This window comes from Gavia stellata, chromosome 5 (assembly GCF_030936135.1).
Source record: "Gavia stellata isolate bGavSte3 chromosome 5, bGavSte3.hap2, whole genome shotgun sequence".
Lineage (NCBI taxonomy): Eukaryota > Metazoa > Chordata > Aves > Gaviiformes > Gaviidae > Gavia > Gavia stellata.
This window is the reverse complement of record NC_082598.1, coordinates 9,069,436-9,097,167: the sequence shown is the minus strand read 5'-3', so window position 1 is coordinate 9,097,167 and position 27,732 is coordinate 9,069,436.

The window sequence follows — 27,732 nt, the reverse complement described above, 5'->3', positions numbered from 1 at the left end:
GGGTGACTGGTCAGCAGTTCATTTTCTGCACTTGCTAGGAATGTGAACTTGCTGCTTTTTACTTCTTCAGGACGTAACTGAGCAAACAAAGTGGAACTTGAAACATTTTTAAGCTTTTTAAAATCATACAGAGAGGTGCTTTTCAAATTGGGCACTGCACAATACTTGAGGCAGATTAACCATTTTTGGATGAATCAGGGGTTTTCACGCAAGCTTGCATTTTCAACAGAGTACAGGAGATTTTGCACTGATTCCTCTTTCCATTAAGGATCTAGTTTTCAGCAAAGGAAAGGGAGGAGGAGAAGAAACCCAACACACCCATAAAGCAAAAGCTTTTACCTCAACCCTGATGCCGCAGCTGCAACCAGCAATGTTGTGCCGCGTCTTGCTGTCAGGATGCCCCGTGGGAGTTGTAGGTCGGGTGATTCAGACCACCTTTCTTCACTTTGGTCCAGGCTCGCTTCAGAACCCAGCCCTCCCCTTACCCAGAGACATCCTGCTCCTGCCGACATTTCATAACCCTTTTTCTGAGCCCCAGCCCCAGTTCTGATTTACACTCGGGTTGCTCCGCTCCAGGCTTGCAGAGGGCAACACGAAACGGAGCAATAACTGGGAAAGGGAGCTGGCAGGCAAAATCAGGTCAATAATTAAGACTGGAACAACCCCCACTTGCTCAAGTTGGTCGTGCTACACAAACACCAACTGCCTGGCCTCGGGGCTCTCCCGTATAATGGCAGGCCAACGGGAGTCAATGAGGCCGGCTCCTTTGATCCCAATTTCTCAGCAGCTGTGCAAGTCATGGCCTTTAGTCGCTTGCTGCTGACTCACGGTGAATCACTGCAGGCTGGTACTATAAAGCTGCCTTGGAGGGCAGAAATTAAGTTTGTGCTCACTTTAAGACCCTATTACGCCCTGGGAGCAGTGTGAAGAGCCCTTTGTACAACCTGGAGTTAGGTTCATTATATTTGCATCCTCCTATAACATAAATTAGCATTATTTGAGCATAGTCTTTCTTCGGAAGAAATGACAATAAATTAAGGTACCAAATTTGTAATTAAGGGGCAGCAAGTTAGTTAATTAATCTTATATCTAATTAGCCAACAACAAATTACCCAAGCAGGACTATAAATCTGTTCAGTGAGCTCCAACAACTGCGTGCATAAAGACCTGCCCCGTGCTGTTGGGAGCTCCTGATGCCATTCGGCTGCCCTTTGTCTCCCCAGCCGCCCCGATGCCCCACCTTCGGGGCTTCTGTCTGGTTGAAAGCTCCTTTGGGCAGAGAGCATGTCTTTGAAGTGGCTTAGATCCCCCTAGCACAAAGTTTGGGGCCTTCATGAAAGTAATCAATTTTACTGAAATTTAATGCAGGATGAATAGTGTGTTTAGCCTCATCGCCGGTCTCAGCAAACAGCTTTAAAGCGTCTTTTTTACATGGTGGTTAGTAACATCATGTGCTAAAGAGCTGTGCAAGTGGCAAGGATGACCAGCTACTGGTAAACAGGCAGGTTGCACTCAGAAAATCATTACAGAGCTGTTTTTTTAACAGGTTGATGTCTCTTTCACTGGAATTACAGGCTCCACAGTACACTACATAATGTGAATTGCAAGTTCTGAAATGTTTTTGGTTTTTTTTTAAGGCAAGCTATGCAGGGCTACACTTAGCAGGCAGGCAAGACCAGGCAACGCAGCTAAACATCATAAAGGTGCATTTTTTTCAAGTAGCTCCTAAAGCTTATTTTCACAGGAGCTGCCAATACAAAGAGGGATTTGTGACTACAGTTGAGTTAAGGAGCACAAAAAGTACATGATGTCTCTATGAAAATTACAACGTCTTAGCTGTGGTTGGCTTAACGGTCGGCTTTATACAAAATGCTGTAATGCAGCCAAGTTGCGTCCTGAGGCTCTGTGTTAAAACACACACAGCAAACAATGAGAAGAGATAAAGCCTGTCCCGAGAGCTGCATGCATGACCACAAATGTGTTTTATGGCAGCTCAAGGATGGTGCTTTCCTTAACCTACTAAAGGCTGCGGGGTACAAGTGGCCCTAAAAGGAGGGCACACACCCATTTGGGTAAAGTCTTGGCTCTGAGAAAGCCAATGGGAGATTTGCCATTGGCTCCCACGAAGCCCTTCTTGTCCATTACTGCATCCCTCTTCTGATGACTGTGGGCCAACGTCTCAGCTGGTGTAAAAGCTTTCCTACATTTACTGGGTTTCACTGATTGATTCCATTTGAGAATATGGTCTGCTGAACACCATCTTCCCTGGCAAAAGTGCATACATGTACTAGCAAAACTCAAGGGGACAACCCTTAAAGTCTCCTCAAAGAAGGCTCACAGAAGCCAATAAATGTTGTGGTTTATTAGGCAACTTTAGAAAAACCCAGACAAAGGGAGATTGCCTTTAGTTCGCCCATCCTCTGACCATCTGAGAGAAGACTTAGTAACTACATCAACAGGCCAGACTCTTGGGTGTTATTAATGGAGGCATCTCCACTAACTTCAGTTTTCTCTGGCAAAGAACTGGGGCCCTTACATCAAATGCACTTGAGGGCATCATCCATCTCACAATTTGCAAAGGTGTTTGTGATTATTTATTTACAAAGCTTCCCTATTGTGGAAGTCATGTGTAGAAGCAGAGCTTTGCCAATGCCTAGCAAATCCCCGCACCAAAGTAAGTTTGCACAAGAGTAGTATAATAGAGAGTAAACAAAGCATGGCATGAGGCCATGGAGCTGAATGTTTCCAAAAGAGGTATCTTTGTGGGGAGACATGGCATAAGATGATATGAAAGGAGACATAAAACTAGAGCAAAATAAGGAAGAAGAGCCAAAATTCTGCCTTGATTTTCTCTCATTATTTCAAGCAGACATTTGGAAATGATGGAGTCAGTTTGAAGATCATGAGATTAAAAATAATCCAGGTTCTTCATCTTTCTGAGATGATATTTTCTGTTGTTTGTCTTTAGCCTGCTTTTAAACAAAACCTACATCTTGCACAATGATGTGACTTCAGGGCAGACCTTTGAGAACAACACGAAATACCATGAAATGAGCCAGGGCATGGTGAAAATGAAGAACATGGAGTACCTGCGCGTGACTCAGAGGAGAGCTAGTCACAGCAGAGAGGTCGGGAAGAAGCTGCAAAAGGAAGCCAAGAAGGAGCAAAAAGCAACAGAGCTTCCAAATGGAGGAAAACTTAAAAAAAAAAGTGTATTTTAGGCAGAAGGAAGGGTGGGTGCAGCCCAGCAGAGATCTGCATTGCCACTGTCCTCGTCTAGGTCCTCTTATTGTACCTGTTCTCAGCAATGGGCCTGATCAGAAAGCTTCTACTGTGTTTTCAGGAGTAAATTCAAAGAAATGTACTTTTCGACAACGCATTTTGTGAGCAGCATTCCTCACCTGTTAAATTAAAATCTGTTTCCGCCAACTATCACCAAAAAAATGAAGGCCGAAGTTCACCACTCTGGGACCCAGCTGATAAACAAAGTCTCCTTGAGGCCATCGGCTGTTCAGAGATTGTGAGAGTATCCTTTTCCCAAAATAACCATATCACATCTTTGCCTGTTCTTAAAATCGTGTTTGAACCAGCCCTTTTGGAAATTCTTGAGATGCTTGGTTATGCTTTGTTTACTCTCAAATTGGAAGAAAAAACAGTGCAATGCAAGCAGAATTCTAGCTGAGACAAAAACACAGGGGCTAGACTGCCCCATTCATGGTTTTCAACCTGATTTGGCAGATTCAAGGCATTCAGATAGATCTCTGGAAAAAAAATCTGATATGAAACTAAAGCTGCAATGAATTCAGTACTGAATCTCTTTCCAGCCTCATGGGCCCAGCACTTCAGCCCTGGGTTTCCGTTCTTAGGGTCAATCCTAATTCCTCCACTTTCAGAATCAACCCATTCCCCTTCTGGCTCTCCTTCTAAGCACTTCAACCCTCTTTGGGAATATCATACTTTTTCTCAGGGGCATGCATTGCTTATGGAGAGTTTCTCTGACTAGTTATAGGACTGTAACAAATGGAAACCTACATGTTGTTTTACTCTTTTAGGAGGCACAATTTATTTGCTTCCTTAAGAAAACAAATGCTGACATATCACTTCATTTATCCAGAGTTTGGAATGCTGAAATCTGTGGTAACCATTTTTTTTGCCCACTTTCAGAAATATTTTGCAATACATACACCTACTCATTAGATTTTAAAAAATTTCGCCAAACTCACCCACTCACTAGATCAAAAAAAAAGTCCGTTTCAGTCCAAATCCACAACATGATAACAGGCTTTTAAACAAATAAGCACATTTCTTAAAAAGAATCCGTATTTGCTAAATCACTTGTACAGCAGTGCGGTAAATCAGCCCACGGTCTAAGTGATACTTGATAGAACAGACTAGCTGGATATAAAAGCTTAAGTTTCTCATATGCAGCCAGCACTAATGTTTGCAAAGCCAAGATTTGCTGTTTAACATTTTGAATGTGCTCTCCAGTTTGACTTTCTCGCGGTTGCAAGCACCTCATGTCAGCATTCCTTGGAGTCTGCATAATGTACATATACGCTGATCTTTAACCTCTGTGTCATCACCCAGACCAAAATCAATAGAGGGGTATGACACTGGTGGGACCATTTGCCCACAGAAGTTCAAACAGACAGATGGGCTGTTGTACGAGCATAGGGCCAAAGAAACGTGGGGTCGGTCGAGGGGGCTTTATTTTTTCAAGGTGTGAAATGAAGCTCCCAGAAACTAGATACAGAAGGAGGTGGGTTCAGCGTCAGTGTCAGCAAAACCACCACAGGTACTGTAATCTTTTCACGTTCAGGCATGGAGAGAAGATTCCCTGCCTTTGGGCTTTGCTGTTTCTTGTCTTTTCATTGTACAAATTCCCCCAAGATCCACATAAATATCACTTTCTCTCTCGGACTAAACTAGCTCATGAATAATAAAAGAAAACAGGAGTTACCCTTCATGGTGCCCGTAAAATTTGTTGTCCTTGTTTGTCCTAAGGGACTGTGACCGTTTTCTCCCAGCTTTCCCTCTGCAGTGTATGAAACGTGGACAGACATTCAGAGCCTGGCAGCTGTGCACTTGCCAGCCTCGCAGACCGGGATGGGGCAGCTACACACTGGATTCACTCAGGTGATAGGCGGTGGAGGTGACAGAAGATGGGGCTCCCAATGACACAGCTGCACGTGAGGCCACACACCAGCGTTTGGCTGCAGAAGGCACCCGCTTGCCAAAATTCAAGTCTTTGAGGTCCTCAAGCATTGTGAGAAATATACAGGGTGAAGATGGGAGCCAGAGCGCTTGGGTGAGTGGAGGTGCTTGGAGGGAACGGCAGAGCCCGTGCAATGCCAACCCCAGAGAAGGGCAACTTCACTCCTCCTTGTACCTGGACAGTGCTGGAAAACATGGTGCCTTTCTATGCTCTGCTTATCCTGGCTCCGGGTTTCTGCTCGGTCTGAGCTCCATATTTATAGCAGTGCCCTTCCCCTCCTCTTAGGGGGGTTGTAGAGACCGAAGCTCAAAGATACACAAAGCAGCCTGGTGCATTAACGCTTGAAAAGTTTTACAGTCAGAGCGCTACTGCCATTTCCCTTTCTCTGTATTTCTTCTTTTATGCCTGTAGCAGCCCATGACTGAAAATCAGGCAGACATGTTCAATTGTAAAAATAAAAATATTTTTAGTTCACATTTTTGCAAATGCCCTTTTTTCCCCAAAACAGTTTTTATAATGCAGCCTAGTTAATATTTCCCTTTCATTCTACGCTAGCACAACACCTTAGAAAGATGGGATGAAAAAGGCAGACTGCACTGTAGGAATAGACCACTATTCCCAGGCAAACTGATCTTTAAAAAAATATCGTAATTAAATCAATATGTATTATTACACATAATGAAGCAAAATGTATATTTTTACATATTAACTCTATTTGCTTTTACTCTTTACATGTAGTCTTAAAAATATTTATTTTTGTGCTTAGAATAACAGAATGAAAGCTCAGTGTTCAGGCTTTATCTGGCTGGCACTTATTATTCCCATACGTCAGGGCAACAACCAGATTGGTCTGCCAGTTAATTCTGTGACTCTTTTTCCCCTTTTCATCTGATCCAGCAAAGATTATTTTCTTTGCAGATATTATTGCAAAAAGGTGACTGATTTTCACTGGGCACAGAGTTAAAAATTAAAGGATCCATTAAGTTTATTCTTTTTCTGAGAAAAAAAGCACATTTGCTCAGGACATTAAATTCCATCTAAGGAGCAGAGATGAGGAATAAAGATGCTTGCAATATTTTAAACAAGACTCCCTGTTTTACAACAGCAATGCTGTATTTGGACTTTCACTCTGGCGAGAAGTCCCACTCCCAGCTCTGTTCACTGAAAGTGATGGCAAAGCATCCTGTTGACTCTAATGGAGCAGGGGTCAAAGACAACAGGGCAGCCCAGAAAGATGAAGTTGTTAAGATCAAGCTTTTTATCCCTGATACATCTGAATCACCTACCATTTATGTGTGCAGGATTTTTTTGCACTGTGTTTTGTCTGAATGCGCTACTAATCTATCTGTGGCGAGCTTTTGGAGGTGCACCACCACCACCCTCAAGAAGTTCAGTTGGAGCCAGAGAGCAGGTTCTGCAGAGCACTTTAAGGAATGAAGAACATATGGTCAGTCATGATCTGCATTAAGGAGCACACTCCTTCTCCTCCCAAGGCACAGCATATCACACTGGGCCTTTGGCTGCACGCCTGCAACCTGTCAGGACCGTACAACTGATACACTACAGCTAACAGGAGCTGCAGAAGTGTGTCTGTAGCTCAGTCACAACCCCCTTCCTGACAGGTCAGTTATTTTGCACTGAGTTCCATGACACTGTGCTTGAACACTTCCCATGCCTCGTCCTGCCAGTGCAAGACCACCTCAGACATTTCTACATACCACCATGACAGTGGTAGTGTAGCCCTGACCAATATTTGAGTCTGAAGCCTTCATTTCTTCTCTTGGAACTTCTGAGATGTCCCTGCAGCAGGACCTGGAAATGCTTCTCAGCTTGCATAACCAGGAGCGCCCACACTTGGCTTACTGCCTGGTGGGATGAGATGTGTCCATGCACCAATGCCCACCACCATACTCTGGTCTATCCATGGGGCTGGAAGGAGCCCTGGTGTACACCGGCCAGATCCCTGAGCTGGCATTTGGGGGTCATGGCTATGGGACACGTGGCTATGGGATTCATGGCTACAGGATGATACCTTACCCTCATCCCAGCCGTCATCTTGGCGACTCTGCTGGAGAGTTGGAACAGGAAAATCAACAGTGTCAATGTTGGTTATGGACGGAGGGGGAACACCAAGGTCAGATTTCCCAGACCTCCATGGACTCCTCCATGGACCCCCCCATCTTAACAAGTGCAGGTGGGCAGGAGCGGGGCATTGCAGCCCAGCTGCGATGCAGACACCAACTGCAAGCAGAAGTAGCCTCTTCATTTTCAGCAGTGCCTCTACAACACAAGTACTGAGGACATGCAGAGCAAGCTGGAGTCAGGAAGCGAGAAAAGGACAGGGAAGGAGTTCGTGGGAAACAGAGTAAGCAAAATGCTTCCCTTGGAAAGGTGTCGTAACCGCCATGATAGCAAAGATACGATGCTTCAGATGTCAACAGGATACCATGGGATCCTGGAAAAACTGCACAGCTTCTCTGCTGCAGAACTGTTCATTCACCAAATAGTCTTTCTTCCTCATTATCAGGTTATTACAGACAGTTTCCCTACTGCTAGAGCATCAGTGTGAGACTTTTCATAGCTGCAGCTGCTCAGGCAGAATCAGGTATCTCAACATAAAGGCACCTTATGTACATAATTCATTCCCTTCCCCTGACAGAGTAACTAGAGCAATACAAGCAACTTTATATTGACATAATTCATCCCCATTGGGGGTGTTATATCATGTTAGAGAGATTTAGATGGTTAATGTGATAAAACTTGTGAATAGAGAAGCTAGTAGGATCTTGAATTAGTTTTTTTACTCCTTGCACTCTACATGACTCACAGTAACTCAAGCTTGTAAGAATAACAGAATATAAATCGGCCAGGACTAAGCCGCTTTGCTGGTACAGATCAGTTTTTAACTACCTGCATGCTCAAACCTTCCACAACCACAGAAATCTTGTACAAGGATAACAGGTTTGTTCCTAAGTAATGTATCATCTACTGCAAGCACCGCATATATGCCAAACTTTCCAAAGGAAACCATTGATTCTGGATTCCTTTACACCAAAATGCCTGTCCTGAGAAAATGTATAAGGTGTCTTAAATGGGAACTGCTATTTGTAAGGAAAAGAGCGATAAGGTTGCAATCTCTGAAAGATAGAGATTGTTCTGCAGAGGGCCATTCTCTTATCTTCCGGACATTCTTGGGGAAGAGAAAAGAGTAAAAAAAAGTGCTGAGGAAGAAGGAAAGAGATCTAACAGCCAATAGGGATTGATGAACAGAAAGGGTGAGAAAGGACAGTCTTGGAAAGGGCCTAGAAAGTAAAAGACAACAAAGAGGGGAAAAAACAGAGGAAGGCAAGGGGGAGGGGATGGGGAGAGGAGAATGTGTGAAACAAAGGTGAAAGAAAGGAAAGAAGAAATGAAAGTGAGAAGGGAAGAAAAGCCACAGTCAAGTGCTGAGATGAGTACTCTCAGTTCCTATTTTATTTATACATTTATATGCCGGGCAGTGTTTAGTAGGTGTCTCTAAAGGCTGTGATTTATTATAATTTTTCCTTTTCAGTCCTGCGGAGGAAGGGGCAAAGGCCAGGAGGGGGCTGGATTCTTTGCCTAGGGCACGGCTGCTCCTCAGGCTGGCCCTGAATTCAGGAAAGTGCTAATGCTCCCTGGAGCTGGAATGCAATTAATTTTCTATGGCACAATGTTCCAAACAGAGCATATTTGGGGAGGCTCAGGTTTGTGATTCTAGGCTATCCTTAGCCTATCTGTGCAAATTGGATCTGCCACACCAGCTCTCCACACCAGGTTACTATTTTACACTTGGGAAACCAGCACATCTGGGATTTTTGACCTGAAAAGGTTTGTTTGCATGACATTTCTTTAAGTGAAGAGGGCGAGAATCTCATTTTACCCACGTAAGTACTCCACTCAGCAGCCTGGCCAGAGTCCACTCGAGTCGGCAGCAAAATCTCCTCTGACTGGTCTCCCACTGCATTTTTTTTACTTTTATTTAAATTTTGTAAAGGTCAAAATTGGGGGATCTTTTTTTAACAAACACTGAGCAGAGACACTGGATGATTTAGAATAATCAGTTTAAAACCACATGTGACACGTAGCTGTAGCAGCATACTTTTTCCATGACAGCTTGTTGTGTGTCACAGGAACATTTGTTACTGATCACTCAATTATCCACAAATTACAGCTTAACTTCATTTACACCATTTCCTGGTAAAAATCAGGGCAGTCTCCTGAAGCCAATAGGCCCCATCTCCTGTCGTACCATTGCAATCAGTAGATTATTGATAGCTGAGGAGAATTTAACCCACACTTATAAATATCCTTGCTTTAAGACACTTTGCTCCTATCTTGCAGTAATGCCAATGCTTTTTGGTTGCCATGCACTTCAGAATTTGCTAATAAGAAACCTGTTTTTTTCATTAGTGGCCAGAATTTTCAGAGGGGAATTTTCCAAAAATTTCCATTTTTTCCCCTGCCTCATTTAAGCTTTCTCTCTGAAGCCAGAAAACAGGTCCTTGCACACATCTCCCACATGTGCTGCCAGTGCAGCTATTCCCCAGCTTTTGGGGGACGTAAGGGGACATGGGAGGGTGACAGCGTTGTCCTAGGTAGTGCAGGAGTTACACCCAGCTTATGTGTGTGGGCAATTTTGGAAAAGCCAGAGTTATGAGACTCACAGGTGGGTTCGGGCTTTGCTTTGTGCTCTGGTTAGGGCTTGCTTTGAGGTTCCTGGAAACCTCAGGTAGATAGGCTGATATTTCCAGAGCCTTTCTGCATCTTCTTTGACCACCTCATGTTATAAATGAAATAAAACAACTCAAAAAAACCCCCTTAAAATACATGAAAAAGTGCAAGCATGCATCTTTTCCCCAGGGCAAGAGGGCAAGCAAAGCCTCGTGACTGCTACTTTTAGCGAGGGTAATGCCTCTGAAGAAGGAACAATGCTCTTATTTTGGGATCCTGGTCTGTAACCTTTCCAAAGCAGAAAATGAGTTGTTACCTCTGGACACCTATGCCACCTTTTGCTGACTCAATCAGAAAATAAAAAGAAATGATTGACCATTGCAGGACTCAGCCCATTCCAACCTCCATTGTGTAAAGAATAATTGAAATGGTTGTACCATACCAGGAAAGTATGACTTCATGGTGTTTAAATAAGATATGTTACCCAGTGGAGGCTGATAGAAAGAGGATAAAATACGCTGAATACTATATATTTAGACTATTGTTTGGTAGGTGAAATAATATTTCCTTGTGAGTCACTGACTTTGCTTGTGGATCAATACCGTGATACAGAGGCAATAACTTTGCATGTAGTGCAGCTTCCCCTTGGTTGAGTCCTCAGGAGAGAGGATTTGAATAATCTCTTTGCTGGCACGAATGCGCTGGCAAAAGCAGGAGCTCCCAAACTGCGCTCCCTGATTTACCGCTGATACAAAAACTGCTTTGAGGGAAGTATAGCAGGAGTCAGAGTTTTAGTTTAGGATGGGAAGAGCATCCTCATCTGGGAAGTTGGAGGGTCCCTGTTCTCTGCTCAGGGACCCAGGAGCACACCTGCTGCTCACAGGGACACCCTCTGCTCCTTCTGCCACCAAGCGTTATCCTGGCACATGCAGGGCTGAAGCCCCAGGCCTGGGCTGTTGCCCTCTGCTAACTGTACTAGAGCTGCTTAAATGGGGAAGAGCAGAAATTGTCCCTCAAATCCAAATGGTGGGAGAGGCTTTGCAACCTGGGAAATCCAGCCTGGACCCTTCCTACCACCATTGCACTGCAAGAAGGAGAGGCTAGGTGTTGGATGGAGATACCTTCCTATCTTCTCCCAAGCAGTGTGCTACAGCTGCCAAGGTTGCAAAACTCTTTAGATGGCTACTGGATGAGCAAACCTCTTTTTTTTCCCTTAAGCCTACAAGATGGAGGCCAAAAGGCCAGTAGGTGAGCCAGCCCCAGACCTAACTGTTTTCCCTACAGAGGAACAGCTTTTCCACGCTGGCTTGTGACCAGGCTATATGCTCTTCTAGCCCAGGGAAGGGGGTCAGTGCCTTCCCTCTGTTTTGATTGTGGTTGGCAGCAGAAACTTTAGCAGCCTGGCAATGCCCATCACTGCACCTGAGCAGGTCTGGGCTGTTGCTGACCTAATGTGACCACTCTGCTGAAAGCAGGTGATCTGGAGCGGAGGTTCGGGGCCGGCTGCGGGGAGGGTGGGTGGCTAATTGTTGATGCACAGTTCTCTGGGTTTTGGGCCTGAAGGTACACAGTGCATGGTATCATCTGAAAGGTGAGTGCAAAAGCTTTGAAAGAAGTAAAGGAAATCAGGCAGGGAGCCTCCATAAATCTATCAGAAAGTTAAATACTGTAAAATCTCCATGTTGTTTACCAGCTGTGTCTACAATGAAGACAGAAATAATCCTGGTAAAACATGACCTTTGATCAACAAGGTGGAGAAATTAGGTCAAGCAGGTTTTTGCTTGGCTGAAACCATAAGCTGGGGATGGACAGAAATAAAATTCTCTTTCAAAAATGTATTAGTCTGAGGACTCCACAGAAAGCTGCTGTTCAGCAGCCTGCAGCCAACTAGCTGCACTTGCAAACCTTCCTTGCATCGAGCGCCGAATGCAGAGGGCAGGGGAAAACACATGCACACAGAATAGGAGCAATTGCCTGCTCCGTGAGCTGGGTTTTGATGCTTAAATTACGTTACAGGGCATGCTCTGGCAGGGCTTTCCTGTATGACCTTGGGGAAGCCCTTCCCTCGGTTCAGACTCAGTTATCTCCACCTGCAAAACAGGGCACAGTCACTCCTGCGCTAGGGCTGTGATACGAGGCGCGCCCTGTTCACGGTTTGCAGATGGGAGGGTGTTTCATGGTGTCGCTGCTGGCACATGCAGCTGCACACCCAGGTCAGCCTGCACGTGTCACCTCTGCCTTTGCACAAGGGGTCATGGTATTGCAGCGGGGCTCCTCCTGAGCATGGTCTGTGCGCCTCAACGGTGTCCGGGCAAAGCACAGAGCCAGGGCTCGCCGCATAGGCAGTGAGGGTGGACGTGCTGTGCTTTGGAGGGGAAAAGAGGTTAGCTCTATGAAAACAGACTCTGGCTCTTTTTATTTACAGCAGCAATGTGTCCTTCTGAGACTGGCACCAGCCCATGTGTCCCGTGGTGTCCCATCAGGATCCTGCACTCAGCCTGAGGTCACGGTGCTGGGTCTTGGTGCCCTCCAAACCCCGTATTAGCACTGCTGAGGTTCAGGCTGGCCTGAGGGGGAACCAGCGCTGAGTGTGCTGATCTATAATTAATGGGTAAAAGGATCTTCAGAAGAACTTGTAATAAGGAAAAAATGCCACCACAGAAAATATGCATAAATAGCTAGACAGCAATTTTGGATGGGACGGGCAGTCCCTGCCTTCACCCGCATCCCTGGGCCCGTATGTGGGGACCACTGACCTGAGCAAAGGCATCCCAGTCTGAAATAGGCGAAGAAGAGATCACGCACTCTCTGGATATTATTCCATATTTGATGACAACATTTCCCAGACACCAGGCTTTCCTGCAAGCAGCAGTTTAGCAGGGTCCGGAGACACGTGAGCACTCAGAGGGTTAAATCAGCAAATGGGTGACATGATTTTACGCCTGTGGGCGGTTTGTTCCAAAGATCAGCTTCTCTCAAAGCAAAAGTAAACTCACAGTGTTTATTATGAGTCACTTAAGCAAGCAAATTATTAGTAGAATCTGATCTGTGGTTATGCGAGTTGGGACCTGAGGTGAAGGCTAATTATTTTTTTTCCCCTTTTTTTTGAAAAAAAAAAAGAAGGAAAAACTGGCTGCCAACCTCTGAGGTGCTTTAGCAACTGCCATAGGATGATGCTGCCTGCACCTATCCCAGAGCCGCTCAGCCTGGGCGTCTCTGGGTGATCCTGGAACTCTCGGTGCTGCTGACTTACAGAGGATGTGGAGCTGCTTTTGCACACCAAGGGCTCAGCCCAAAACCCGCTGACATCCCGGAGAGTCTTTTCATTAACTTCAAGGGGCCCGGAGTCGGGCTTCGTGTGAATGGCCGAGGTCTGCAGCGGGCAGCAATGGCCCGTGCACAATGCCTGCCCTCCCGCTGCCCTCCCGCTGCCCCTGACCTCCCGCCGGAGCTGAGTCACTGCCGCCCCGGTGCTCTCAGAGTCCCCTCTGCCCGGCGGGATGGTTAGCTGGTAATTGCTGTGAGTTTTTTCTCAGGGCAGCACCTCGTACGTAACCGGGTGCTGGGATGCTGGGATCTGCTCAGGGACCAAGAGCACAAAAGCAAATTGGGAACTGAGAGGGGACGGCAGGGCATTTCCTTCCCTCCCCCCTACAGCGAGCGTACTTCATCCCATTTGAGGGTCCTTTCCATTGAAAGGAAAGAAATAACCCCCTGAGGACCAAGCCTTTTCCCATCTGGTGCCTGATGAGGCTGGGGCTGCAGGAGCAGGGCGCTCTGGGCTCTCTCCTGCCATGAAGCCTTCTCTGCCTCCAGCCCTGAGCCACAGCTCATTTGGGTATCTGTCTCCAGCACCACTGTAGACACTAGCACGGCAGCATCCCGGTTGCTTTGCGTTGTGGCAGCCAACAGCTATTAAAGCTTGTCCTAACGCTGGCCTGATGTGTGGGTGTTACACAGGCTCAAAACAGCCGGGCACTTTTTGGGGTGAAGGTGGCACTGAGAGCGACCCCAGGGCTGCTCCGAGATCCTGGGAGCCTCTCAGTCCTTAGCATGACCAACATAGGTGGGGTAAGGATGGTCTACAGGCAGAGGCGGTCCACAGGGTCTGGACACCCCTCCAAGGGCTGGGGGGGACCTGACTCATTAGCTAGTTTGCTGGAGAGGCAGAGAGGCTGTGGTGTTGGGCTGAGTTATGGTACCACAATGGAGGGAAGAAGGAAGAGGCCACATGCTCACATCCCATTGCAGAAGAACTGAAGTTTGATAGATCTGTCCAGACTGCACAAGTTTGCCCAGCACAGTGCTTACCCTCAGTGCTCAATAAATAAACAACAATAAAACAATGTAGATGTTTTCTGCATAAGGTAATAGAGTATAGGTCTCTTGAGTCAAATCCGGAGGCAGTTTAACAAGGCTCCTTGGAGCAGTGGCTCTGTGTTGCTCTCTGTTTGTAGAGCACCATGGTGCTATTCACATGATTTTTAATGCAATAAAATTACACAATAATGTAATACAATAATAATAAATTAGAACAGAGACGGTTCTCAGCCATACCAAATGAGGAAAGGCAAGGTTTCACTCTTGCAATCCCAACTCATTCCATAACCCTAGGCAAATTGTTAGATTTTTAAAAGCAGCCTTGTTATTTTTTTTTTTCTTTTAGTGAAAGAAAGTGAAGGCTGCAGAGAGAATTATAACTCCACCAATGCACATGGGAGAATCAGACACTATGATGATAAGTGTAGTATTAAATTGGGGCTTTACAATTCATTTTCCTGAGGTCCAGCAGGGACCACTCAGCAGGAAATAGGCTCCAGCTCTGTCCTGGGAGACAAGGTAAGAAATGTGAGTTCCTGGGAGCGCAAAGCTGGTGAGGAGTGAGCGAAACGTACTTGCCAGCCCAGCTACGGAGCAGCACGCAGCCCTTTGAGCAGCCCTCTCCTCCGCGTCCCAGGGAGTTACAGCTCTTTACTTTTCCTGCTCGCTTTCTGCCAGCAGTGTAAAATTCTTCGCTGGGATTGCTGGGAGCAGTGGGGAACCTGTCAGCTCCCAGCCCGGATATGGTGGCCTTCACATTCAGAGAGACGCTCCCCCGCCCTCCCTCCTCTCCCGCTCCCTAAAATGTCTCTATCTCAAGGAAAAGCAGTTTAGCACATCGGCAGTCATGTTCAAATTCCAAGGCTAAGCACGCAGCCTGGGAGGGGGGGGGGGGGGGGGGAAATCAGGTGCTTCTCAAAAACAATCAACCTGATTCACATGCAGCTCAGCAGCTTTTTTGATGGCTCAATTCCAGATTTCACAGCTATTCAATAGTTCTCTTGTGTAGCTGATCCTTGTCTTAGAATTCAGCACAACTCAATCCATTTTCCCTTTTCTTTCTATAAACACCCCCCTCCTCCTCTTCCCCTCCCTTCATTTTCTTGATTTACATCTCTAGGGAGATGGGAATGTGAGGGAGAAGCTTGTAGCCTTCCTTCCTGGGGGGCCTTGAACTGGTGTCCCCTGTCTCAGGTTCCCATTATCCTCACTGTGCAAGCCGCAGCCCCTCTGCACTCCAGCCCTACTCAATTGGAATTTAAATGCTTCATGATTGTTGTCTCACAGAATAGGAAAGTGCTGCATTAAAGAGTAAATTACAGCAGACAAGTAACTGCCTTGGGAAGGAGTGTGAAAGGAGAGATGAGCCCAGCACAATGCCAGTTTGCGAAAGAGGTTTTTTCCAAAGATGAAACAATCTTCCTGGGACAGTCTCGTAAGGATAAATATGAAGCGGGCAGCGTGGATATGTGGCTTTGTCTTGAAGGAGAAGTGCAGCGTGCTCAGCCTGGAGCAGGCCCACAATATGCAGCTTGGACACAGATATGAATTGTGTCCCAGAGCCAAGAGCGTAGCTGGATCTGGGCTTGACGTTTGGTCTCTCACGTGGGCTGGATCTGGGCAGTTTCACTGGGATCCAAACTACTAGGCAGCTTGTACAGAAGTGAACAGGTTTTCTCATCTCCTTGCTTTTGCTGCTTTCTAAGCACAGACAGAGTTTAGAGCTTACTAGTGGTATCTCCCATCCTTGCTGAGACCACCCCAGGGACCGTCATCCTCTCTTTATCCACTCTGTGGTGATGATAATCTGTTGTCTCAACACTCTAGTTGTGGCATTGGGACCCTTTCCCTCTTCTCTGAATTGAGAACTGTAGAAAAGCAGAATGGAAAATAAGTCCCCAAGATGTCTTGGTAGTTCTAGACATGCTTCTTTATGCCTTCATACGCTTTTCCGTGCTTCAGGTCCAAGCCCGTGCTTTTTCCACTCAAAACAGACCCACTAGCATCAGCCCCAAAACCCAAATGTTCTTGTGCTCTCTGAGAACAGACATTGCTCCCCTTTCCTTGTGTTGTGTGGCACTGGATATGTCTCTGGTTGGGGCAAAGAGAAACAAGCCACCTTCTGCAATACCAGGGCCAGGTGTCTGCACCAGACCTACTTCTGCCTAATCCTGCCTCCATGTTAGTCATCACTGGGCCAGCCACAGCAGATCCTGAGATAGTTTTTCAGGTGAGGTCTCTATGAGAATGAGATGCTGAGCCGACTCAACATGGAGCTAGCTATAGCCTTAGGAAGGGTCTATTTTCTTGCCTGAAGGGCAAAATGTGCTCTGCTGGCGGTGGAAAGCGCCCTGCGACTTCTTATGAATTGTAAGGACTCTTCCAGCTACATCGCTCAGCTGTGTGACGTGGGGTTTCTCCAGCAGGAAAGACAGAAGACAAAGGCTTTGACATTTGAGGGAAACACAAGAAACTGTTAAAATTATGGTTAATGTTCATCCAGAGCATCTGAGGGAGGAGCAAAAATGAATTAGTCTCAGTGGCTCAGCCACAGTGCCAAGATCGGGGACAGAGACCAGCCACGCAAAAAGGGAGCAAACTTCAAGTATTTACCCTTGAGAGATACTGATAGCATCTGTCTCCTTAACATTTAGGTCACCTTGCAGAGCCTGTCATATTAATAGAAGAATCAGGAATTAAACCAGCCAGGTGGTGTAAAGCATAGGTCACAGAAGCCCTAGGAAAAGCATCAAAAAATGACATGTTCACTGAGATCAGAGAAAAAAAGATCAGGAGAGTTTCTCTCCCCTTTGCTCAACAGCATATGCCTTTCAAACTGTTCGTTGAAGTAAGGTGCCATGGACACGCAGGAAAATAGTGCACAAATATGACTAAGAGAAATAGAAAAAAAATGTGCGCACACACGTATGCATGCCAGCAAACAGTCCTTCCCCCTCCGAGATTGCAGGCATACACTTTCCCCTGAGCTGGCGCCGAGTGACTCCTGTTTAATTACTCCTCTGGAACCGCTGTAGTAAAGGCTGTGCCAACATTTTCTTTTTTTTTATTTGAAACTACATGTGAGAAATGCCCCTTGGCTCAATGTTGACAATTAACGTCTCACGCTGAAATACATTTTTGTAAGGTTGCTGCATTTTTTTTTTAGTGGCCATTCTGAAACGAGGCTTTTCAAATGGTCTTCACCAGGACTCTGCTACCTCCCTGTGCCTTTGCATGTTGTGAACCCCAGTATCCCAATAAAACTGGTTCAAGGAATGAACACAGGCTGTTGTTCCCAGTGAGAATATTCTGAGTTTAATTTGGAAGAGGGTCTACTTTTAGAGCCCACAACCAGGGGCTCTGCAATGCACATCAGGATTTGCTGAAGTCCCATGGAAGTGACAGCGTTTTGTCCTTCTAAACCCAACTCTACACGTCACGTAAGTCCCCAGGCAGAGAATAATTTAAAAAAAAAGCCTTGTGCTAATCAGGTGCTCTAGTCTCTTTGACTTGCCAGGCTCAGCACTGTGTTGATTCAGGGCCTTGTGGCCCAAACCAAATGCCACTGAAAACAATAGGAAAACTGGGCTTTGGATCAATGCACGCACAATGTGACATACTTTGGTCTGAGGGCTTTTGAGGACACCCAGCGTGGTGCCATCAGAGCACTGGCATCCTACGGGAGGCCCACAGCTGGCTCGGGGTGTGCCAGCACCCCTCCGCGGCCACCCCGCAGACCCGCTCCCTTGTCTCACAGCACACGGGGCTCTGGTGTGAGGCCACAGGTGAAGAATGTCCTCCAGGGCTTTGGTGAGCCATGCCTCTCCTGAGGAGACTTGGGTCAGGAGAGGCACCAGCCAGGAGAACCTCTAGGGATGGGGACACACTAGATAAGTCCTGTTCTTATTCTTTTCAGACTTTTTCTCCTGGCTTCTGCCAGACAAGAAACCAGCCTTTGGGCTTACCCTGAGTGGCCGGTCATGTGTTTTCAGCAGAACTGTGGCCATATCCTTTAGGTAGGTGAGACCTGGCTGTGGGTCATGAGGAGACAGCTGATGGTGCACAGATCCAGGACAGAGAGGGAACAGCATCAGGATTATAAGCATCAAAATCCCTTCTCCCCACATGAAACAAGGGCCAAACTGCTCTGCCAACAGAGCCTCCAGCCCCTGTGCACCCCTTTTCCTTGCTCCCTGCATGCAAGCGGTTCCTAAACTTCCCTCACCACAATAAAAATTGCCACCTCCTCTCAGGCGTGCCCTGCCTTCAGTACTCGCCCAGATGCTCCAGTCCTGCAGGATTTCTGCCTGCTAAGGGCAAGCAATTAGCACAGGTGTCGATTAAAACCACCTCTGCCTCCTGATCCCCACTAGCACCGAGAGCATTGGCAAAGAGCTGCCGCATCTTCAGTTGTGTCTACCTCTCCCTTGCAGGCAAATGCAAACACCAGGCTCCCAAGCGCCAGCCCTCACTTTGAATTTCTCTGCTTTGGCTGCTTGTCTCCCAACTCTTTAGCATGTCTTGAATGTGGCTTATTGTCTGCTAATAAAGAAAAGAGTATTGCTCTCCAGCAATGGCAAGATCCCAGCTTTCGTGCCCTGCTACAGAGCCAACTCCTGTCAGGGAAAGCAGCTATCACTGGAGGTTTTAAATAAACCAGTGCTCCCCCCAAAAACCCTCCTGTTATATAATGCTCTTCTTCCCCTCCTTTTAATGAAAACAACCAAGTAACTGTCTATTTTTACCATGGTAGGGATGGATCCAGCAGCCCTAACTTGTACATGTCCGTCTGGAAATCAGTGGGAGCTCTGCCTGCATGGGAAAGCGCTGCAGGACCACGATCAGGAATGACTAACGTGGTATAGTCCTCCCTGCTTTGGTCTGAGAGAGGCCAGAAAAACACGGGCCACAACGTAGTACACATTTCGCAAGTGACATTTGGTGTTCGCCAAAATACACATCAATATGATGGAGGCACATAGTAAAAGGCACATTCCTTTACCACACTGTTACTGTAATATCCCAGTGCCTCCACATTAATTTGTTCCTGGGAAATTCCATCATCACTATTTCAAGCCTGTGGCCGTTCAAGCCACTTAGGATGATAGGAAATTACCCTACTCAGGAAAATAGAATAATAAGAACAGGGATTAAATTTGCCTTCATCTTTAGTCTGCGCACCATTCTCAATCTCTTGCAAAATATTTTTCAGTATAGAAGGATTCCAATTATGTTCTTAATAAAGTATGAAAAATCAGCTGAAAGGGAGGGTTTGGGGTTTTCCTACAAGGTCCAAAATAAGAGTAATACTGCACTCAAATTCCCACAATAAAATGTTTAGAAAAAAGTTTATTAAAAGGGGTACTCTGCTCCAGAAGAACTGACCATATGCAGTGGAAACATTGCCAGACTGCATCAGATGTGGTTGTGCTAGTCCAGTGATCAGGTCATCCGGCCATTGGGTCCAACAGCAACCAGCATTGACTGCTCCTAAAGAAAGCAAATGCAGACTGACCTGCTGTGGAAAAAAATGTCCTTTTCAGCTTGGTAATTAGACCATCTTAATCCTGAAGGTTCGTGTCTCTTCCAGAACATCTTGTGCATCCATCCCTTACTGCTCCAGCAGTTATGGATGAGTACAGTCATGTCCAATATATCCATAAACATACATAAATAGACTTAACACTGCACAGATCTTGTTGCCAATGATTTTATATGGCAGTAGTTTCACAGTCAAATAAATATCTCATTCTATAATACCTTTATTGACTACCAATCATGCTACTAAAAAGCTCAAACATGCCTGAAAGTTAAAAGGTTTTATTCTGTCACATCGATTTGAATCTAGGACCAGAGAAAAACATGTTTAGCTTGGGTTTTGGTATGCAGCACCAAAATAAGCAATGTTTTTGCTTAAATTCCCCAGTACTGAAATGTTCGCTGTGTGTGAGTAGGCTTGCAGTTCCCAAGGAGTCAGGGTCTCCGTCTTTCCTGTCCACCCTTGGGTGTGATGGGGACCCATAGCTCAGTACAGCTGCCCAACTTCTGACAACACTTCTTGTGCCATTTTTTGAAACTGCTCCGTGGCTGTGGGCAGAAATCTGCGTCACCATGGGGCAGAGCTGCAGAGGTAATCGTGTTTGTAGCTGAGCTATGGAGGTCTGGGACAGGGAGCTGTTGATCAGGCAGGGTTGGCCCACAGTGAAAATCCTGCAGTGCTCCCAGGCCACAGCTCCCGTCATTCACATCAGGCAGATGCACGCATGTCTTGGGTTTATAGAGAGCTGAGGCTTCCCGTACAGAGGATTACCAGTTGGGAATGTCCCCATGGGCCCAGCAGCTTTGAGTAACTTGCCATCCATTTTAGGATTCACCTTAGACTAGTCTGAGCCACCTCTGGAAGTGCCTTCTTTCACCACCTGCCACAAGAAGAAGCCCCAACAACTAGTTTAGATTAAGTGTGAACTTGTAGGTGGACACATTTCATGGGAGGTAGGTCCCATGCACGACACGGCAGCCCTGTGCTAGCATCCTGCACCAGCACAAGCCTCAGAGCATCCTCCCGTCCCACCTATGTCTCACCCTCCTGCTGGGAAGATGTGTAATGGAGATTACCAAAGAGTCTGTTCTCACATTCCCTGTGTCAGTGTGCTTATCTTTTATTTTTTAAAAGCATTGCTGGTTTTACATGCAAAAATAGAGCTGAAAACCTGTTCTGCCTTTGCCAGCTGACGAGTGACTTGACCCTTCACGGACAGTATTGCTGGTGCATTTGCCAGAGTCCTGCCTTGACATGGAGCATCACAGACCCAGGAGACAACTCTGAATGAAGGTGCCCGATGCACTCATCAGTACTGCTGATTGCTGAGCACAGAAAACCTTTGCACACACACTAGGTGACTGAGGATGAGTATAGGAAAATAAGATTTGCAGTTAAGTGCATCTTTTTTCCTTCCAGGATTTGTGTGTGTATCAGCATGTTCATATAAACCCTGAAAGAAGCAGTTGATGGCTGGGAAATGAGAGGCTGTAGTTAGATATTAAGAGGTTTTAAATAAGAATGTGTATATAAGTGTCCTCAGTCAGTGTTTCTTAGGCTTTTGCTTTGTGCCTGGAGTGGGCTGTGTGTGTTGTATCTCCAAAACTCCCTCTGTCCTTCTCTTTACTGTTGTGCTGCTCCTATATTCCACTATAATGTTATTTGGAAACAGCAGAGGAGCAGGAGAAATGGGTTTATAAAGGAATGTTAAATAAATCTGAAATACACAGCCTACAGCTTCCTACTGTAGTGCCAGTCAATACAGCCCAAGAAATTATCTGCTCATTATCGACACTAAGATGACTACGGTTACATCTGTAATTAAGATCGTCTGAATAGCTGCTTTTTTAGTGTGGCTACAAAACTAAAACCTCAGAATACAAAATATAAACAGAACTGGCTTTGTTGTTTTCAGATTGAAATGAAACACTGGAAAAAAATGTTTTTGGATGAAATTCACTCAAAGCAGAATCAAACTGATTCAAAATCCAACTGCAAACTAAATGTTAATTTCTTGACATTATATTTAACCTTTAAAATAAAAGAAATACAGGTAGCCATCTAAATGACATTTTTCAAATGAGACATTTTAATTTAAATATATCTGAACAACTGTTTTGCAAATGTCTTTTTTCCAGACAAGCTGTTCATTGACTCTTAACACACTGTGTTGACCTGAAGCTGCGGATTTGGTCACCTAAGGCAGCCAGCAATGCTTTTCTGCCCTCCTAACAAATTCTTTTGTTTAGCCATGTACAACCTTCCCTCTCTCATCCAGCGGTGTGTGAAGGATGGACACCAGGGAACGCTGTAAATGGAGAAATAAATAAAAGGGCACTGTGAACATGCAATTTTTATGATTTAAGCCAAATGCTGATGAATATAGCGGGAGACTTTCCACTGGTTTTGGTGCACTCCACACCAGCCCATTATTTTGGAGGCTGCACCTTTGCGTTGCTCATAAATATGATGGTAACAGGGTGCGTCTCTGTGGCTCCTGCAAACACACCTCCGTGCAAACACTGCTCTCTAGCACGGGGGTTTAGACCTTTGGTTTGTTTATTTCTTACATGGCTCCTCTCTACCTGCCTTTTTACCTTTCTTAGCAATCACTGCTTGAACAAAGGCTATATGAACCATCATCAGCAGATCCAGCCTCCCGGGTGGTGGGCTCCCATCTTGCCCAGCCACGGCCGTGGATGCAGCCCTCCTCCCAGGCTCAGGTGAGACAAGAGGTCTCACCAGCATTACAGGTGTCCTGCATGTTTTACCCTGGTAAAGCCTTCCTGGGCTCAGACCATGCTTTTGTCACCTCTCATACTCATATTTCACCTTGGTGCAGCAGTGTCCAGATTAAAACTCCATTATTGCCACATGTGCACAGCATAAGAGGAAACGGAGGTGCAGAGGTTACACGACTTGTCCGGGCTGATGAAGGAAGTTGCAGTCAGAGACGTGAATAATTGAGGTCAGCTTTTATAGCAGTTTTTTATCACGAGCCCTGAACACAGTTAGCCATCCAGCCGTAAGCTGGGACTGTGTTATTGCCACTGTTAGAGGTACATTTGCTTGTGAGTTACTGCAACATTTCTAATGCAAAATTCAACACCTGAAGAAAAAAAACAAGCACAGAGGAGTGGGTTCTTACTTGAAGTTTCTTTCCATCAAACTGTCACCAAATCCTCTCTGCTCAGCACCATCAATTGGTTATTTCAAGTCCTATATTACCTTTCTTTTTCACATTTTTAATCCTTCTTCCTGTCTGCTGATTTATTGTCTTCAACCTTTGCAGACCTTTTCTGCTTAACTTAGAATATTTTATGCCCTAAATCTAAGGATTACAAAATGCTTGGAAGTGATTTAAGAATCTGACTTATTTCATGGGGTAGAAAATTTGGTCTTTTCTCTCTCCACGTCAGAGGACATGCTGCTGGAGACAGACACTGAGCAGTGAGAGGAGACCCATGTTTTAAGCAGGCCAGGGTCTCTGCTCTGCACAGTATATGCATTAATAACCGCAAAAGCAGCCCTGTGCTACATAATGAACATGTGGAAGCATTTTTACTACTTAGATAGGATCTCTGAGCCAAAGAAGTTGTCTGATTTGTCAGCATCTGGGAAGCAGCTCCATTGAGACATGACTGTATTAGTCCTAGCTATGTATCCAGCCTTATTAAAGACTTATGCTTTAAGTCTGCATCTAATAAAAACCTGCTTTGCTGGGAGTTGGGCTTCCTTACCCTAGACGAGTCACCTATTTTTAAAGGAGCGTTAGTAGCATTTGCTACTGAACTGATAAAGCACTTCAAGCTCTTAACTCACCTGCTTATTTTTCAAGGATGCGTATGAGCTTAGCTGAGTTTTCTAAAACCCAAGCAGCTGTGGTCTCTGTCAGGAAGACCAAATGTAAGTCACTGGCAGATGCCAGTGTGATTGCAGCGAAGAGGCAGAGATGAGAGACCAGCGGTCCTCTCTGAAGCGGGCCATATGATGAAAGCTCTTGTGAGGGGAAAGAAACCTGGAAGTTAGCTGGTATCCAAGACCCAGAAGGCTTTATTAATTAGGTGCTTTGGGTATCTGGCTATCAGGTGGGTGCCTCCCTTCCCCAGCAGCATCTGAAGTCCACGGGCTAGAGCTGGAGGCAGAAGCACTATGCAACGGTGGGTGAAGCCACCTCTGATATCCTGGCTAACTTTCCAGCTGGTGTGTAAAACCCCTTATTCAAGTGGAGCTGCACTGATTTATATTTACTGGAAATCCAGTTTGAGGCTATCCAGTGGAAGCCAGGTCTGATATGTGTTGGTTTTGCTGAGAGTTATTATTCCTCTGACACAGCTTGCTGCCTGGATTTAGTTCCTCCTAAAACTCATGTGTTCTTGGTTTAAGTTTCATGGCCAACCTGGCCTCAATCACTCAAGGCCGAAAACAAGATTAGAAAGACTGACATTTGCTAATGGCTGCTTGGTGGTTTTTCTGGGGTGCTTTATCAACCCTGTCACAAGCAATAATAGGAAGGAGAAGTATCCTAAAGGTCTTGGAGATCCTATGAACCTAACTCCTCTCTGCTGATGGTTGCAGCCATTTCCCCATGCCTCGATCACCTCTGCTGTGCCAAGGGCTGGCCTCTGAGCCTACTTTCTGCTCCTCAATCACTAGCAGCTCCCGCCAAGAGCCTGGATGCTGCTGGAGCTCCAGTTCAGAGGCTGCTGATTAATGCCAGTTTCTCCGCCAACAAGCGCGCACCATTCACATTCAAATATTGCATCGCTCCTCAGCAGACAAGAGACGCAGGCTGAGGGAAACACTGAGGACCCTTGTGGCAGTGTCTGCCGGAGTCCTGTTTGTGTAAAGTTTGCCAACAACAGCCCTTGCAAGGACTCCAGAGCATTTTCTTTGCACTGGGGATTAGTTTGGAGATTCAGCTGGGAAAACCGACCTCTCTCCCCTCCCCCTGTGTGATGCCCCTTGAGTCTCGAAGACTTCTCGGGGATTTTGCATGGTGTAAGCAGATATTCTCTTCCAATATGCTGGATTTGTTGAAACGTGTCTGGCAGGACAGCAGAGCTAGTTTCCTTTGCTGGGAGAGGGATGCTCTGCATGGCAAGGAGCTCAGCCACGGCGGATGCCCAGGTATTGCGCACCGATGTCAAGGCATGACCCTGGAAGAAGAGATTTGGCTGCTAAGAGGACTTTGCAGTCAATTAAGAAGAGGACAAGGGGAAATACCACTCAGAAACCCTCAAATATTCTTTTTTTCCTGAGGTCTCCACTTCTTTCCTCCCTTTCTCAGGCTTGGTTGTAGCCTGCTCTGCCCAGTTTAGGGTTTAGGTTTTGAGAAGGGATGTCCTGCCCTCTGAGGACCATTGTGGCTCTCCAAATTACAGGGGCTCAAGGTTTAGTTCAAGGCTAAATGCAAACTCTGTCACAGAAGTGGATATCTGGGGGATGTTTTGGAGGCCTGGGGCTCTCCTGGGGAGCATCACCACCAGAGACACGCTCTGAGCAGTCACAGGACACATGAACTAAGACCATGACCCTTGGCCAATGGGACCAGGCACTGAAAGGGACCTATCTGTTGGGGAGGGAAGATGCAGAGACCGTACAATAAAGGACTGGGAAAAAGAAGCTGGACTGGGGGGATGCTGCCCTCCTAGGGTGGTGGCATGGGGTAGGGACAACCGTCCTAGTGTCACCACCACGCTTTGCTCCCAGGGAGGCACACAGCAGCTCGCTTTGGCTGACCTACTTGATGTGCAACTGAACAAAGGCTGCTCTCTTCCCAGCTCCTTCTGTTTGCAACACTCAAATCAGAGAAGCAAAAATGAGCCTCTGTCTTTTAAGATAAAAGGGATATCAGCTTTCACGTTTTTTTTCTCCTATTGTCAGAAATCAGGTCAATTGGCTGGGTTAAACAATTGCTGTCCAGCCTTTCCTCCAAGGTAAGTGCAACTTAACTCTCTTGCTTTGCACTGCCCTGCCTTTTCTCAGGTTAATTTTCATGATGGGGAGGAGGACACAGAAGCTGCTTGGCCATACTGGTCGACAGTTTATGCCAGCCTCACACATTTACTTTAACTCTGGCTTGGCACCCTGTCTCTGAGTTTTTACATTTCAGGTTAACACTGGGAGAAAATAATATCCAGATTTTTACAGTATGTAAATGACTTCTAATTCATAGCAGAGTTTCCATCCTTGCAAAGACCACTCTGCCAGTTATTACTTTGGAGTGTTATATCCAACTGTGAGGCTCACAGGACAAGTGAAGATTGACTCAAAAGACAAGACTTCCATTTAGCTTCACTGTATCCCCAGAATCCTGTTAACATGGGCGAGATGAAATCCAGATCTGAGCCAGACCCCTCTCTGTAGGCTTGAGCCAACCTCCCGAACCTTTGTTGTTCAGAGAGGGGGAACATGAGTCAAGTCATTCTCATTTTTTTAATTTGCAAAAAGCTAATTCTGATTGAGATTCAGAAATGCAGGTGCTCCTTTGGCAAGTCTTCATCACTCAGGGCTCCAAAATTGTTAGTAGCAAAGGTCTCTTGTCCAGCCACAGGTTTGATGCCACATCACTGAATCCCCTGCTGAGATTATCAGTCTCATGGCAGTCACAGGGAGGACAAGCCCCAGACTTCTCACTCATCCTCACTGCCCTGGCAAGATTCGCACTTGAGCAAGGCATCCGAGATGCTTTGGAGCTGGGGTGCCAGCGCTGGCCTCAGTCACTGCTTCTGTGAGAGGTATTACACAGTACCAAGAGCCTGCAGGAAGCCACTAGTAAAGTGCAGGCTGCAGGAAAACTTAGATTTGTTTTTGAATCAGATCTGTACCTGTCCGTCTGGCAAGACTGAAACTGATTCCAGCTCAGGGGATTATCCTATCCCCGCTCCAGTGGTTTTCAGTGTTGTTTTGAACTCAGGTTTGAGTGGAAGAAATTAAGAAGCAGAGAAGGGGAGGTGTTGCTGGAGGAAGAAATGAAATGTCATTCTTCCCACCACGATGCCTAGCTGGTCCTGGATAAACAAAGCCCAAGATGTACGTATTGAGATTACATTTGTCTTATCTGTGATCAGGCATTGCTGGAAACAGAACTTGTGAAACAACAGTGCGAGAATAACAATTTTCACTGGTAGGGAACAAGCTGTTCTTGGAGTGTGTAGGGGGTTTTGACAGTCTTATCAACAGACAGAGCCTGTTATAAATGCTGCCTGATTCCTACTGCATAGAGCCCAGACCCGCTGCGGGACCTGGCTTGAGCGCAGCGGGAGGGAAGTGCCTCCACGTGCGTCACAATTCCACCAGATGCGTATCTGCATCTTCAGGCACCTAAATATCATTAGCCATCTGGCTATGCCTCCCTCCATGCCTTGTTTTCAAGTGTGGTAAGTAGAGCATCCTACCCTGAGGCTGCTGAAGGAAAAAACGTGCTGAAGGCCATAAAGTGCTCAGATGCTTTGGTGACACAGACGGCACCGAGTGCCTTGGATGCTGAGGAAGTAATCAGGGAGAGTTGGGTTTCTCCACTGGTCTTCTGGGAGATGGGACAGACCCATCCACGTGCCCTGGTCTGTGCCCCATGGCAGTGGGCTGGGGTGTGCAGGATGCATGCAAGGCACAAAACAGTGAGCCCAAGGAGACAACAGCAGCACCAGAACCTCTCCCAAAATCCAGTCCCGATCTCCATGGCCCCCTGCAAATCCCTCCTGTCTCACATATGCAGAGGGGAGAAACCCAAGGGGGCTGAGGAAGCATGGCAGTGGGTACCACGTTGGAAGTGCATCCTGCTCACCTAGAGCTGTAGCAGGATGAGCTCTGGGTCTCCCCTCCCACCACTTCTGCCTTGCAGTGGGGAGCACAAACCACATTTTCCCCCACCAGGCTGAAGGTAGAGACCTGGATGCGCACAGAGTCTCTGCAGCATCATTTGGCTCTATATTAACTTTATCTTGTTTGCTACTATACTGGG